The following is a 13,761-nucleotide window of genomic DNA, read 5'->3' as shown; positions in this document are numbered from 1 at the left end:
CTGTTACCTACAGCACCCGTCCTTAAAATGAAGCATGTCACTGGCTGGCTCCTAACCTTCCTACCCTGGCCTCTGCCAACAGCCGCCTCTCCTCCTATCCAGACCCTGCTCAAGCTGGCTTCCTGTCCCTTGAACTTGACAGTTTTCCCACCTTGGCCTTGTGAGTTCTTTTGCCTAAGACCACCCTATTGCTCTCCTCCATAGGAAGACCCCCTCTCCATCATCCCTGGTCGCAGTAGTAGTAACAATAGTCGCCCACCTGCCCAATCCACTTTGTCATGGCTATTTCTTCCACAGGACTTAACCACATTGCACAGGTATCTCATTGATCTGCTTGGTTTGCAGTCTGTCTCACTGATCAGAATGTCAGCTTCCTGAGCGCTGGGCACCTTGTCTTTCTTAACCCCTTCTTTGCTAACACAATGCGTGGTACTAATGTGGGAAGACCCTCCACAAGCTGGATACGTTTTTTAGAAATGAAATGTTCTTGTGTCTTCAGTGAAAGTTTACACACCCAATTAGGTTATAATTTAATGACTTCTATACAATATGTTCAATGACATTGATTACATTTTTCTTCCGATCCAAAACAAAATAATAAAAAATAGAACAAATTAAGACTAGTTAAAAGGGAAAACCATAACAAGATGTTAAAATGTTAACCCAACTGTGCCTGCAAGAATTCACTGTGCGATGTACTCAGGGTGAGGGAAGGCTTTTCTCCTCCCTGATCAATGGTCCAAAGGTATTCAACGGAGGCTTATTCCCCATGGGGTCTCTGAGGAATCCCATGGATTTTGAGCTTTCACTGTCATCCATAGCCTTCTGAAAACTTGGTGCTCAGTATGTAAGCTTTAATACAATTCCCTCCTCTGATCTTGGGTTTTGTTATTTACATGCCCTGGGTAACACAGGCTGACGTACTTCTATATGGACTTAGCTATTACTTCACTTATACGGCTGCTTGTTTTAAGACAAGCTTTTATAATCTCAGACCCTATTCTTTCTGATCACCTGATTTCTTCACCCTTTTCTATAGCACTCTTATCTCCAGTCATCCCTTCATAAGGGTAAGTATTGATTGACAAGCTTGATACATTTAAGGAAGGACAGGATCCTGGGAGAAAGAACAGAAGGCTGGGCTATCTGGTTGCCCCCAAGGTGACTCTTTGCTGGAGGGACCAGCTGCACACTGCTGTACCTACCTGTGTCCCCTTAGATCTCTCTCACACATACCTACCATGAACCAGCATGAGTTTAAACACTTTGCAGGGTTTAATTAAATTCTACCTCCTCTGTGAAGTCGTTACTAGTATTATCCTTGAGACACACACAGCAGGATGCATAGAGGACTGTGTGGTCACTGAGCAGACGCACATGCACCATTCATTACTACCGTGCGGCAGAATAGGGGTGGAGGAAGTAATAGAAGTGCCCTGGTGGCACTGTCGGGTAAGCATTGGACTACTAACCACAAAGTCAATGGTTCAAACCCATCAGCTGCTTGGTCCCATAAAGATGAGGCCATCTGCTCCCGTAAAGATTTACAAAGTCTCAGAAATCTGACGTACGGTCATGATGTGTAGGAACTGGCTCAGTAGGAGTGGGCTTGGTGTGAGTCTCTGGGTGATACAAATGCTTAGCATCTTCAGAGGTTAACAGAAAGATTGGAGGTTCTAGTCCACCTAGAGGTATCTGGGAAGAAAGACTTGGCGATCTGCTACCCAAAAAACAGCCCATGGAAACCCCACAGAACAGACTTCTCCTCTGATACACACAGGGCTGCCAGGGTCAGAGTCAACGCTACCCCTGCTGACAAGGTTTGGGTTTTAGCAAGAAGGAAGAGGGTGGAACAGCAGGGGGGGTGATCAGGGAAGGACAGGGGCAGGCACAGGGCTGGCTGGCCATGAGGTGGAAAAGGACACGCTGGCTATGGACCATAGCCACCCGCCGGGCGGCCACAGCTCTCAGGGCTGCAGCTGCGTGCACTGGAAAGGGACTGGCCCCAGGGCCAGGCTGCCCACCTTGGGCAGACCACTGACCCTCTCAGGGCTGCATCCCCAAAGTGGGGAGTGGGCATACTGCCTAATCTGCGGCGCCATGGTCAGGGCCCATGGAAGTGCTGCCGGGGCTGCAGAGGCCTGCAGAGGGGAGGGTCAGGGAAAGGGTGCAGGTGTCCAGCCCCAACTGCTGGGGTTTGCAGATGGACAGATGGTTGCTTCGGCCCACCTTTGTCATAGCCCACTGCCGCACACTGCCCCAGGATGCACCTGGGTCTCGCTCGCCATTGCCTCCTCCGTGGCTGGCCTGGCACACAGTTCGCAGCCATTGTGTGTTTGTTGAATGAGTATGTGTGATTGCTGAGTGAATACACAGGCTCATTGAGTGAAGGCCAGAGAAAGCAAATGACCAAGGGCTAGGGACAGAAGGGGACTAAACACACGAGATGCAGTATGTGCAGCAAGGACTGGAGAACATTCTCAGGCCTCTAAGCCTCTTTCTTCTGTGAAAGGCAGGTCCGGCAGAGGTAAGGCCTGACTACTTTTCTCTCTGGGCTCCAGTGGGCACGAGGTAAAATGCAGCAGGTCCGGGGAGGCCACCCCTTGAGACGCAAGTCCCTAGTGCAGTGCGGGATGGGGTGGGGGTGGGGGGGCGGGGGCTGGAATGATCTGTGCTTCCCTCCCCCATGGCCCTGTCCCCCAGAATTTATAGGTTCTTCATTGTCCTGCACAAAGGCCTTCTAGGGGAGGCGGTGGAGTGGGTGGGGAGACTGGGGAATTAAAAAGTCAGAGGCAGAGTAACAGCCAGCCACACCCCAGCTCCATAAATCTGCTGGGGCTCCCTGTAAGAGAGCTGCGTGCAGGGCTCCCTGGGTTGGGATCTGCTCAGGCTGGCTGGCCCACCAGCCTCACAGAGGCGTAGCCTGGGAGGGGCTGGGCCCTGAAGACAAGGGCTTGGGAGCAGAGTGTCCTGGGAGGCTCCGATTATATGATTCTTCCCTCCGTGACCAGAAAGTCTTTCCCCCCCCTTCACTACTTCAGCTCATCTCCCTCTGATGCTCAGCCTCTGCTCTGCTCTGGTGGGAGGGCCCCTGGAGGGCCAGGAGCATGGCCTCCTGCCCCAGTCGGTGCTCTCTCCTCAGGCAGAGGGTGGGAGGCTGGCCGGTAGAACTGGCAGATGGTGCAGTGTTAACAAATGACATGACTGGGACACAGAATTCCTCAGCTGCCCTGTCCCTGGGTTTTCCCCTTGGCAGGAGGCAACGGCCTCCCTGGGAGGCTTGGGAAGGACAGGGGCTACAGGGGCACAGGCCGGAAGGGTACCCAAAAGGCTGAACTGGGAATCCCAGATCTGCCACTCACGGGCTGGGCGGCCTGGGGCAGGTCCGTCGTCAACCTGGCAGAGCCTCTGTGTCCACATCTGTAAAATGGGTCCGTGAGAGCCCTGCCCTGTCCTGCCCACTGGGCCTCTTGGCAGGGAACGTGGGTGTTTGTGTGTCAACTGTTGTGGCGGTCAGCTTCCGCAGCCACTAGTGCTAGTCGGCTTGTGACCCTGAGCAACGCCACACGCAGAGGAATGGAAAGCCGCACCGGTCAGGGGGACATTGGGCAGGGACTGGGCACTGGGGACCCGCAGGGTTTTCAGTGGCTGGGTTCTGGAAGTACAACACCAGGCCTTTCTTCTTTGTCTTGGTCCAAAAACTCCACTGAAGCTTGCTCAGCAGATACTAGCAACATGCACACATTTCGTCCCGTCCCCTCCAACCATGGTGGCTGAGCCTGAGCTACCTCGGCTGGATTCAAACCTGGGTCTCCCACATGGGAGGCCAGAATCTTACCACCGTGTCACCAGGGTCCTGTTTGCAAAACGGGCTTTAACATTGGGGCTGTTGTTCCATGTCGACAGAGGCTGCTGATAAATGGTGCCCACCCATCTGCTGCTCACAAAATCTTTAAAAAAACAAAACGGGGGACGGACAGCAGAGAAGTGGGTGAGGGAGACATTGGATGGGGTAAGATATGATAAAATAATAATAATTTATCCATTATCAGGGGAGAGGGGGGAGGGGGGAGAGGGGAGCAGGGAGGGAGGGGGCAAAATGAGCTGACACCAAGGGCTCAGGTGGAAAGCGGGTGTTGTGAGAATGATGAAGTCAACATATGTACTAATGTGCTGCACACAAATGATGTATGTACGGATTGTGATGAGTTGTATGAGCCCCTAAGAAAATGATTATTTAATTTTTAAAAAATGGAAAAAACAAACAGCTTTTGGGAGTAGCGTAGAAAACATCCCACCGACTGCCGGCAAGTCCGTTCGACTCCGCCTGACCCCGCAGGGGTCTTCCAAGGCTGGTTACCCAAAGGCGGATGAGTTTGAACCTCTCACCTGTGGTTACCCAGGTCTTCCAGAAAGCATCTGAGTCCAACACAGAGCTGTATGGCCGTGGCTTTGGGGGACGTGGATGTACCGGCACCCCAGATCCTGAGGTATGGTGCTTCCTGCGGACGGCGATCAGGAAGGCTGGGAACACCCGGAGGAGAGCCAACTTGCGTTTGCGGTGGCATGGACATGACCCTGATGAAATGGGCCAGGCTCCGGGAAGGGCTGCGGTTCCTCTGCTAACGGAGAGGCTGGCAGTTCAAACCCACACCGAGCGACGCTTGGTGGTCCGCTCCCATGGAGAGCATGGTCTACGAAGCCCCGGGTGCAGGTCTACACCTGGGGCCCGCTCAGGATCAGAATGGCCCCTGTGGCATCCAACCACAGTGACATCAAGGTGGGGGCTGTGGGACCCCAGGCTGGGGCGCAACCCCAACCCCCGCCTGGAAGCTCAGTGGAACTAGGATTTTATGGCACTGGATGGGGGCTCCCTCCATACTCACCTGGTTACCTCAGATCATGGGGAAGCTGCCCCTGGACATTGTTTCCTTAGCATGCCCCCCCAACCCAAGAGAAGGGACTGGTCAGCGAGAACCTTGACTTCCGGTTCCTATACCCTCCCCCCCACCCCCCCAAATAAAACACCTGCTCAGGAGTGCAGAAAGCTCAGCAAGAGGGATGGCATAGTGGTGGTCAGGACTCCCCTGCCTGAACTTCACCCATGACCCTCGTCCCCGCCCCCACCCCAGGGGCCATCATCCAGTAAGGGTGAGCTGGTCAGAGGAGGCCCTAAATCAATCCCAGACTTCCCTGCCAGCCCTGAGTTACAGAGAGGTGGGTTTTGTCATGTAGATGATGGTTGGATAGTGGGGCCGTGACCTCTGGCAGGTCAAACAGAACCCCCAGAAGGGGCTGGAGCAGGGGTCAGAGGGCAGCTCCTCCATTCTCCTCCGGCCCTCCCGGCAGGTCCCATGCCCAGAGTCTCAGTCTTGCCAGTGGCCTGGGCCTTTCCCTCAGTGTCTGCCAGTTTCCACTGCATCTGCCTGTGGGAGTGAGGGGCTTCTGCTGGAACAAGTGGACGAGCTGAGAGGGCAACACACTCGGTGACCCGGGCTTCGGGCTCTGTGCCAGGCTCAGGAGTTCAGGGAGCACCCAGCCCTGGTGGTGTAGTGGTGACACACTGGGCTGCTCACCCTAAGGTCAGCCATTGGACACCACCAGTCACTCCTCAGGAGAAAGACAAGGCTTTTCTGTGAGTTGGCATTGACCCGATGGCATTGAGTTTGGGTTGAGTCTTCTGTGCCACTGTGCTCTGCTGTCCCCATGTCTCCTCTCCAATCCCCCTCCACCCCCACCCCACGACTCCGCCCCTGCCACCCTTCTCTGCTTCTGCTGGAATTCCACAACGCAGGGCTCTGGCAAAAGCCTAGCCTGAAAGATCCCACAGCTGGGGCTATGGCCTGACAGAGAGAGCAGGCTGGGGCTCCAGATAAACATGCCATGGGGGGCCCAAGAGAGCAGTAGGGGGATGGAGAGGGGGGGAGATCCAGACAGCGAGAGGAGGAAGCTCAAAGTCAGAGGAAAAGGGGAAACCAAGCGACCTGCTGAACTCGGGTTTGCGATCTGGTGCTGGCGAAGAACAGTGCAAGTCCAGTGGACTGCGGACAGAACAAACCCCTCTGTCCTGGAAGGAGTCCGGCCAGAGAGCTCCTTAGAGGCAAGGACGGTGGTACTTCATCTTACAGATGCTGGACACGTTGTCAGGAGAGACCAGTCCCTGGAGAAGGACGTCCTGCTTGGGAATCTGGAGGGGCAGCGAAAGAGAGGAAGACCCTCAAGGAGGTGGATGGACAATGGGCTTGGGCATCGGAACCATGGTGAGGATGGCGCAGGATCAGGCGGTGTTGCGTTCTGTTCTGCACAGGTGGCTGTGGGCCAGGACCGACCCGATGGCACCCAGCAGCAATTGGCAGAATGGCAACAAGCCCCGGGTGAGGAGGAATTGGGAGGGTGGGTGCCAATCAGCCCCCCATCACCAAGAGGCCAAAGGGAGGATGGATCCCCCGTCAGATTCTTTGCTGTGAAGCCTGCGGGCTTCCTCAAAGAGATTCTGGAAGGCCCTGGCTGAGGTGCACCTGTAGCATTTAGTTCACACATTTCCAGGTAACCTCCAACCCCCATCTCCACACGCTTCTCCGTCTACAAAGAAGTACACAGGGCGGTGGAGCCCCGGCCTGGGGCACTGAGCGTGGGGTGGGCAGGGGCCAGCGTAAAAACTTGAACAGGGCACCTCAGCCCTTGGGCATCGCTGCAGGTGAAAGGTAGCAGTACCTCCCACAAACCTCCCAGGACCCGGGCAGGATGGCTATGTGAATTCTGGGGTCTGCAGGACAAAAACCCTCCTGCCTTTTGTGCTTTCAAAACCGGAACCCCCACCCCCATTCTCCTGTGCCCCTGCCCTGCCTAGCAAGTCCTGGCCCACCCTCCCTTCATCCCCACACGCCCATCTGACCCCAGAACCCTAGGCTGTGGTCCGAGTGTGCACTCCCAATTCCTGCCCGGGGCTGCCACCTGCTGGCAGAGAGCTGCTCTGCAGGAACAGGAGCCTTACAGGGAGGGGGTCAGCTGTGCTGGCGCTTCCAGAAAGAGAGTTTCAAAAGCCAAAGGCGAAATCCCGTTACTGGCCAAGTGTCCCTGGGACCTTTCAGCCACCCCTGAGCTGCGGGGCTCCTGGAATCAGGCACTCACACAGACTGAGTAGCAGAGCCTGTGTTGGATGCAGAAGACTCAGAGATGATGACCGTGGAGAAAGAGAGGTCAGCATGGCGGGAACACAAACACTGCAAGTGGGGGGCTTTGGGGAACAGAACTTTATTTTCTCCAAAGTCGTTGCCTTCCTTGTCGACAGGCAGCGCTGCCATTCTTTGGTTCTTGAAGAGCCTGCCGTGGAGAATGTTGTCCGAAGTGTGTGCCCGTGTCTAGGCCCGAGCTGCCCCTGGTCAATCAGATGTGCTTGGGGTGGGCCAGGCCCCTAGAGGACAGGGTAGAACTGCCTGTGCGGGCTTCCAAGATGGTAAGTCTTCATGTGAGTAGAAAGCCTGGTCTTTCTCCCAAGGAGCAGCTGGTGGTTTCAAACTGCCGACCTTGTGATTAGTAAGCCAACGTGTAACCACGACAGCCACCAAGGCTCCTATAACACAGCAAAGAAAGCTCTAGGACCACACAGGATAGCATCCACAGGGATGGGGGGGTAGGGTGCCAATGCATATTTTGGGGGGAAGTAATTCAAGAGGGAAGCATTCTCAAACAAGGTAAGTGGTACCTGGTGTGACCAGAAGGAGCCCCCGGGCTTAGTGGATTGAGCTGCTAACCACGACTTCAGCATTTTGAACCCACTGGCCGCTCTCAGGGAGAAAGAAGAGGTTTGCTGCTCCTTAGAGATGGATAGTTTTGGAAACCCACAGGGGCAGTGGGACCCTGGCCTGTGGGCTCACAGTCAGAGTGGTTTTTGATCCAGGAAACGCAGGTGTTGGGGCGCAATGGGTGATGGGCTAGCCTGCTAACCACGGGGTCAGCACCTGAAACCCAACCGCCGTTCTGGGAGAGAGATGCGGCCCTCTGTTCCCGTAAAGACTTACAGCCCCAGAAAGCCAAAGAGGCAATTCTACCCCTGCCCGACAGGGTCCCCATGAGCTGGACTGGACTTGATGCAGTGGTTTGATTTGGAGTTTGGGTGTGGCCAGGGCAAGAGCTGAACTAGGTGCCCAAAGAAAGAAGGGTGCTGAGGGAAGGCTCAAACATTCTATCAGTTTGAGAAGCAAAACACAAACACCTGCTTTCATTACGCTCCCATGCCCCTCCCGACATTTTAATGGCTCTCAAACTCTCCTTGCCCCGTTGTGGCCCAGACCACTTACCATAGACCCTCTGGGGGGAGATGCTGGGCTGCAGCAGTCTTTTTAAAAGGTCTCTCAGGGATTACAATGTGCCACCAGCCTAGGGAGTGCCTGTGCTGGCCCTTTCTGTCTATTTGCATATATGTAAATAGCTCATCACATGCGCAGGCGTGGCTGATAGTGGGTTGTAGTCAAAAAGTATTGCTACAAAAGATCCTGAGACGCTGTGGCTCTCCCCCATCTTGGTCCTCACATTGGTGAGGACGGTGTCTCCATCTATTTCTCGAGCCCTTCCCCGAGAACTCTATATAAAAGTTTGTGGTTTTTCCATGCACATCCTGTCAAGTGGCAGTTTTGGCATCCCCAAGCGCGTCCTGGTAGTGTCGTGGTTACACACTGGGCTATGATCCGCATGGTCAGCAGTTCAAACCTCTCAGCAGCTCCTCGGGAGAAAGACGGGGGGCTTTCTACTCCGGTAAGCCTTGGAAAACCTACGGGGCGTGGGGCGTGGGGGGGGGGCGTGACGAGTCAGCATGGGTCCAATGGCCTTTGAACTGTTCTTTGGGGTTGTCAGGCCTAAGAGAGATGGGAAGGGGTGGGACTGGAGCGGCGGAGTGTGGTGGCCCAGTGACAGTTCACAGACAGTGCTTGCTGCCCTCATTCGATGGGCAGGGGCATTGTCTGTTGGGACAGTCGGGGGACAGGGGGGACCCCTCTATGAAATGTTCTCTAGTCTTTTTCCTTTCTCACCAAGGCAGCTTTCAATCTCCTCCAAACATTTTCTTCACACGCCCCCGGGATCATCCCATGTCCTCTGATGAGGGAGGAGTCTCGGGATGAGCCCTCTGGGATCCCCCAAAGCCCCCAACCTTCTGCGCTGACTTCTCTGCTCTGAATTTAACCGGCCTGTTAGATCCCAACGCCCCTCCCCTGAAGCCACTGTTGGCTTGGACCCTTTGACTGGGAGGTGCCCTAATGAGACCAAGACAAGTGTGTTCCTGAGAAAACGTGTCGGCAGCCACCCACTGATGGAAGAGACATATTTAAGCACGTTTTGTTTGGAATAAACCCAACTCCTGGTGGTACCGTCGAGTAAACTTTAGACTGCTAACCTCTAACAAGCACTTTGAATTGCTAACCTGCTAACTGCTAACAAGGTCTGCAGTTCAAACCTACCAGCTGCTCATTAGGAAAAAGATGAGGCTGTGAAGATGTTATAGCCTCTGTAACAACCCAATGAGTCAGAATCAACTCAATGGCGGCAGTGGGCTTGGTTCTTTGTTTTGGATGTTGTGATAGTCCAGGTAGACTACAGAAACAAATCCAGGGAGACTCGTATGTGTGTAAGAGGGAGCTTTATATCAAAGAGTAATTGTATATTAAGAAAACATCCCAGCCCAGTCCAGATCAAGTCCATAACTCTGCTATTCCCCATATGTTCAATACCAATCTACAATTTCCTCTTCAGACTCATGCAACACCTGCAATGACACCGAGTGCAGGCAGATCACAGGCCAGTGGGTGGAAAGTCTTGTGGATCCAGTGGTGGTAGAGCCATCTCAGTGCTGGCAGGGGTCTCCACGTGGCTCCTTCAGCTCCAGGGCTCTGGCTCCATGTGGCTTGTCATTAGGAATACGAAGCAGAGAGAGAGTGTGTGTGTCCCACCTCCAGGGAGGAAGACAGGAGTTCCCAGAATCCTCAGGAGAAGGCCATGCCCACACCATTGGCTATGACCTGATTGACAGGCTAGACTCCACCGCTTCGCAAGTTGACAGGAGATTATGTAACTGCCACAGATGTATAAGCTAGAACTCCAGTAGCAAGACTTCTGGATTTGTATGCATTATATGTTAAGTAAGGCTTTTTAATCCCCCAATTAGCACTATGTCTTGGAGATACTTTCAGGGTGTCCATATAGATTTATCTTATTATTTTTTAATAGAGACATAGTTTGCATGAGCCATACGTTCACTAGCCTTTTCCCTATTGAGATAAATGTTTCGAATGTTTTTTGGTTTTACTACTTGAAACAATGCTGCAGGATATGGAGACCCTTGCCCACATACCCAAGCACAGTTTGGGGGACGATCTTAAAAGCAGAATTTCTGGGTCAGCGTGTGTGCATTTGTTATTTTGATAGATACTGTCAGCATGCTTTCCAAAAATACTTTACTAATTTACATTCCCCCACTAGGGGAAGAAGTTAATATTATTAATGTTTCATTTCTGCTAAACTGGTAGGCTAAAAGTAATATCTCACTATTGTTTTAATTTGCCTTTTGCTGCTTACTTGTGGGAATTAAGCACCTTTTCCTACATTCTTTGGCCATCGGTATTTCGCCCATGAACAAGCTGCCCCTGTTTGGGGGTCCCATATTCCTTTCTTTAAAAAGATTAACTGGATTAGAGGAAATTCCATTTTCAATAGCTGGCTGGCCGCATGCTAGACTGGTCTTTCTGAGTAAAAATGCCGATTAAAATATAAATGCATATCACTTTGAGAGCACAGACAGGCTAGGCATACCAACCAAACGTCAACATGCTGCTGTTCACTCAGCTCCTCAGACGCCCTGTCGGGCAGAGCAGAACTGCCCTGTGGGCGTTCAAGGCTGCGAATCCTTCGGGAGCAGAAAGCCTCATCGGTGTCCAGCAGGGGTGCTTTCAGACAGCTGACCTTGCAGTCCATAGCCCAGCTCACTGCCCCGGGGGCTCCTCAGTGGGCCAGACGGCAAGAAATCACTGGGTCGAAATCTAAAAGAACGAAAAAAACAAAATGCCATCTAGTCGATTCTGACTCACTGTGACCCTATAGGACAGGGTAGAACTTCCCCGTGGGTTTCCGAGAGGTAAAAGGCTTCTAGTCAGATGGGGAAACAGAACAAGAAAGTGACTTTATCTAAGGGCACTTGATGAACCTGGGAAACTTGAGCTTTGACTTCTGCAGCCTTTATCTTGATATAGCAATCGATAGAAATCTAATCAACGATGCTCCTAAAGAGCTGGCCTCCCCCCGGCCCACATGGAGAAAACTCAGTGTTTGTGAGGCAATTTTCTGCAAACCAACGCCATTCCTGTAAAAATGCCAACAAAAATGTAAATGGGTCACTAAACTTATTTGCAATTTTAATATAAAATGGAAATGTAATAGACATTTGCAATTTAATATAATTTCTCTTTATATAAAAGAATAAAAATAACACATCAAAAAAGATCATATATGGAGAACTCACTTTATGAGGTGGTCAGACAGACTAGACAGACTGGGAAGCTAGCGACATAAACTCATCGGCAGAGGAACCGTTTAATAGGACGATGGAATGGAAAAGGAGAACTGAAAGTCTCCTTCCAAAATGATAAACACGCTGTCACAAAGCAGAGGAGAAACAAGTGTCCAGAAGTTTGGCTCACTAAAAATAAAAATAAACCAAGATTGGTTCACTAAAGGGAGAAAAACTGGCTGACCCCTTCTTCACACCACATGCAAATGCTCAGTCTAGATAAATGGAAGCCTGAGTATTTAAAAATTCAGAATTAGCTTACAAATTAAGATCTTTATGACTTTGGAAGGAAGCCTTCTCACACAAGACACAGAAGTACCGTGTTTTCCCGAAAGTAAGATATCCCCTGAAAATAAGGCCTACTTACAGTTTTGCCTCTCGCTGAAATATAAGGCACCCCCCCAAATAAGACCTCCCTAATAATAAGGTCCCCCCGAAGCTACCGTAACTCTGGACTCTGGACCGTCGTGGTGGGTGCCACCGTGCAGCTCACTGTTGGCCGCAGCGCAGCTGGAGCAGACAGGAAGTGCGAGTCAATGTACCACATAGATTATGAGTCAATGTACCATAGATTGTTGTACATGGAAACAATGGTCGTAACAAGACATTCTTGATACTGTAGGATTCACAGTTTGTCTGGTTATGCTGCTTTGTGATGACAACGACTGCCGTGCTGTATACGGGTAATAAATTTCCTTTTTTTTGTTGTTCAACAGTAAATATGGACCGTATTCTTCTTCATGGGAAAAATAAGACATCCCCTGAAAATAAGGCCTAGTGCATCTTTGGGAGCAAAAATTAACATAAGACACTGTCTTATTTTCGGGGAGACAGGGTATATGTCATAAGTAATAGAGAACAAGCTGACAGTGAGCCTGCATGTGTCCCATGACCCAGGGACCACAGGGTGGCAGGCGTGTATAAGGACGTAGCGGCAGGAAGCTGGAGGCAACCCTGGGTGACCATCCCCGACAATGGATGAGTGCCTGCCGTGGTGGGTGCGTGGGGGGATCCTCTGCAGCAGTGAGAAAGAAGCGTACTAGGTTTTGTGGCCAACATCACCGACTACAGCCGCGGTTCTCAACCTGTGGGTCACGACTCTTTGGGGGGTCGAACGACCCTTTCACAGGGGTCGCCTGATTCATCACAGCAGCAAAATGACAGCGATGAAGTGGCATCGAAAATAATGTTATGGTGGGGGTGTCCCCACCCCATGAGGAGCTGTATGAAAGGGGCGCGGCATGAGGAAGGCTGAGATCCACTGGACTGGAGGAGACCGTCCGATCCACAACTGCCCTTCTCTCCCAGCACATTGCAGCCGGATATGACCATGGAACATACTTTGGGCCAACGAAATAAAACCCAAAGTCTGATGAGCTGGTCTCCTTGGAAAATCGATTTCTTGACCAAAAATGCAGGGTGCACCCCTTCTTTCCTTCTTCCCAGAAAGCGGATGTGACGGCTGCAGATCCAGCAGCCTTCCTATAACCACGCGGACAAGTCCAGAGCGTCACAGGGAAGACCCTTACATCACCAAGTTGGTCATCCAGCCATCCCTGAGTCTGGACTTCTTGTGGCCAGAGTAAGCCCCGGAGACCCACCGCTGTGCTGCGGAGCGGAGCGGCAGACAGCAGAAATAGCCCTGGGCAGTTTAAGCAGAAAGGAGTAAGAAGCAGGCTCTAAGGCCTGGAGCAATCAGTCCCCAGCGTTCAGAATCACACGACTTCTGCTCAAGATCCGGGAAGCTTCAGGAATGGCTGAAGCAGAAAGCCGCTCATCACAGAGCCCCCGCTTCTGTCCTCCTTGGCGACAGCTAGACTGAGGCTCTGCAGCTAACTTCGCTCTGAAGGTACGTCTTGCACAAGAATATCTGTTTGGTGGAACGTTCATTTCAGATGCCCAGCACTAGGGAACCTGGGAGCCGTGGTGTTTAGCTCTCCGGCTTGTGCGGTTCAGAAGAAACGCTAGGAGGAGTGCAGGGGGGAGGAGGAGCGCCAGCGAGGCCTGCAGTCCCTCCGTGGCGGCCAGCCTCCGCGTGCATACACACTCTTAACGGATGTGAAGGGCACACCGCGCTCGGAGTGGGAGAGCACCATCATCAGGTGGGGCATTGGGAACTCGGGTGGGTAGAACTGCCATCTTCAGCGTGGCCGACAAGGGTCTGGTTCCCGGCCGGGGACCAGCCTCCACTGGGTGTCAGTGGA

This window comes from Echinops telfairi, unplaced genomic scaffold, assembly GCF_000313985.2.
Source record: "Echinops telfairi isolate 266 unplaced genomic scaffold, ASM31398v2 ScPeMD7_12;HRSCAF=54, whole genome shotgun sequence".
NCBI lineage: Eukaryota > Metazoa > Chordata > Mammalia > Afrosoricida > Tenrecidae > Echinops > Echinops telfairi.
This window is presented reverse-complemented; position numbering follows the sequence as displayed.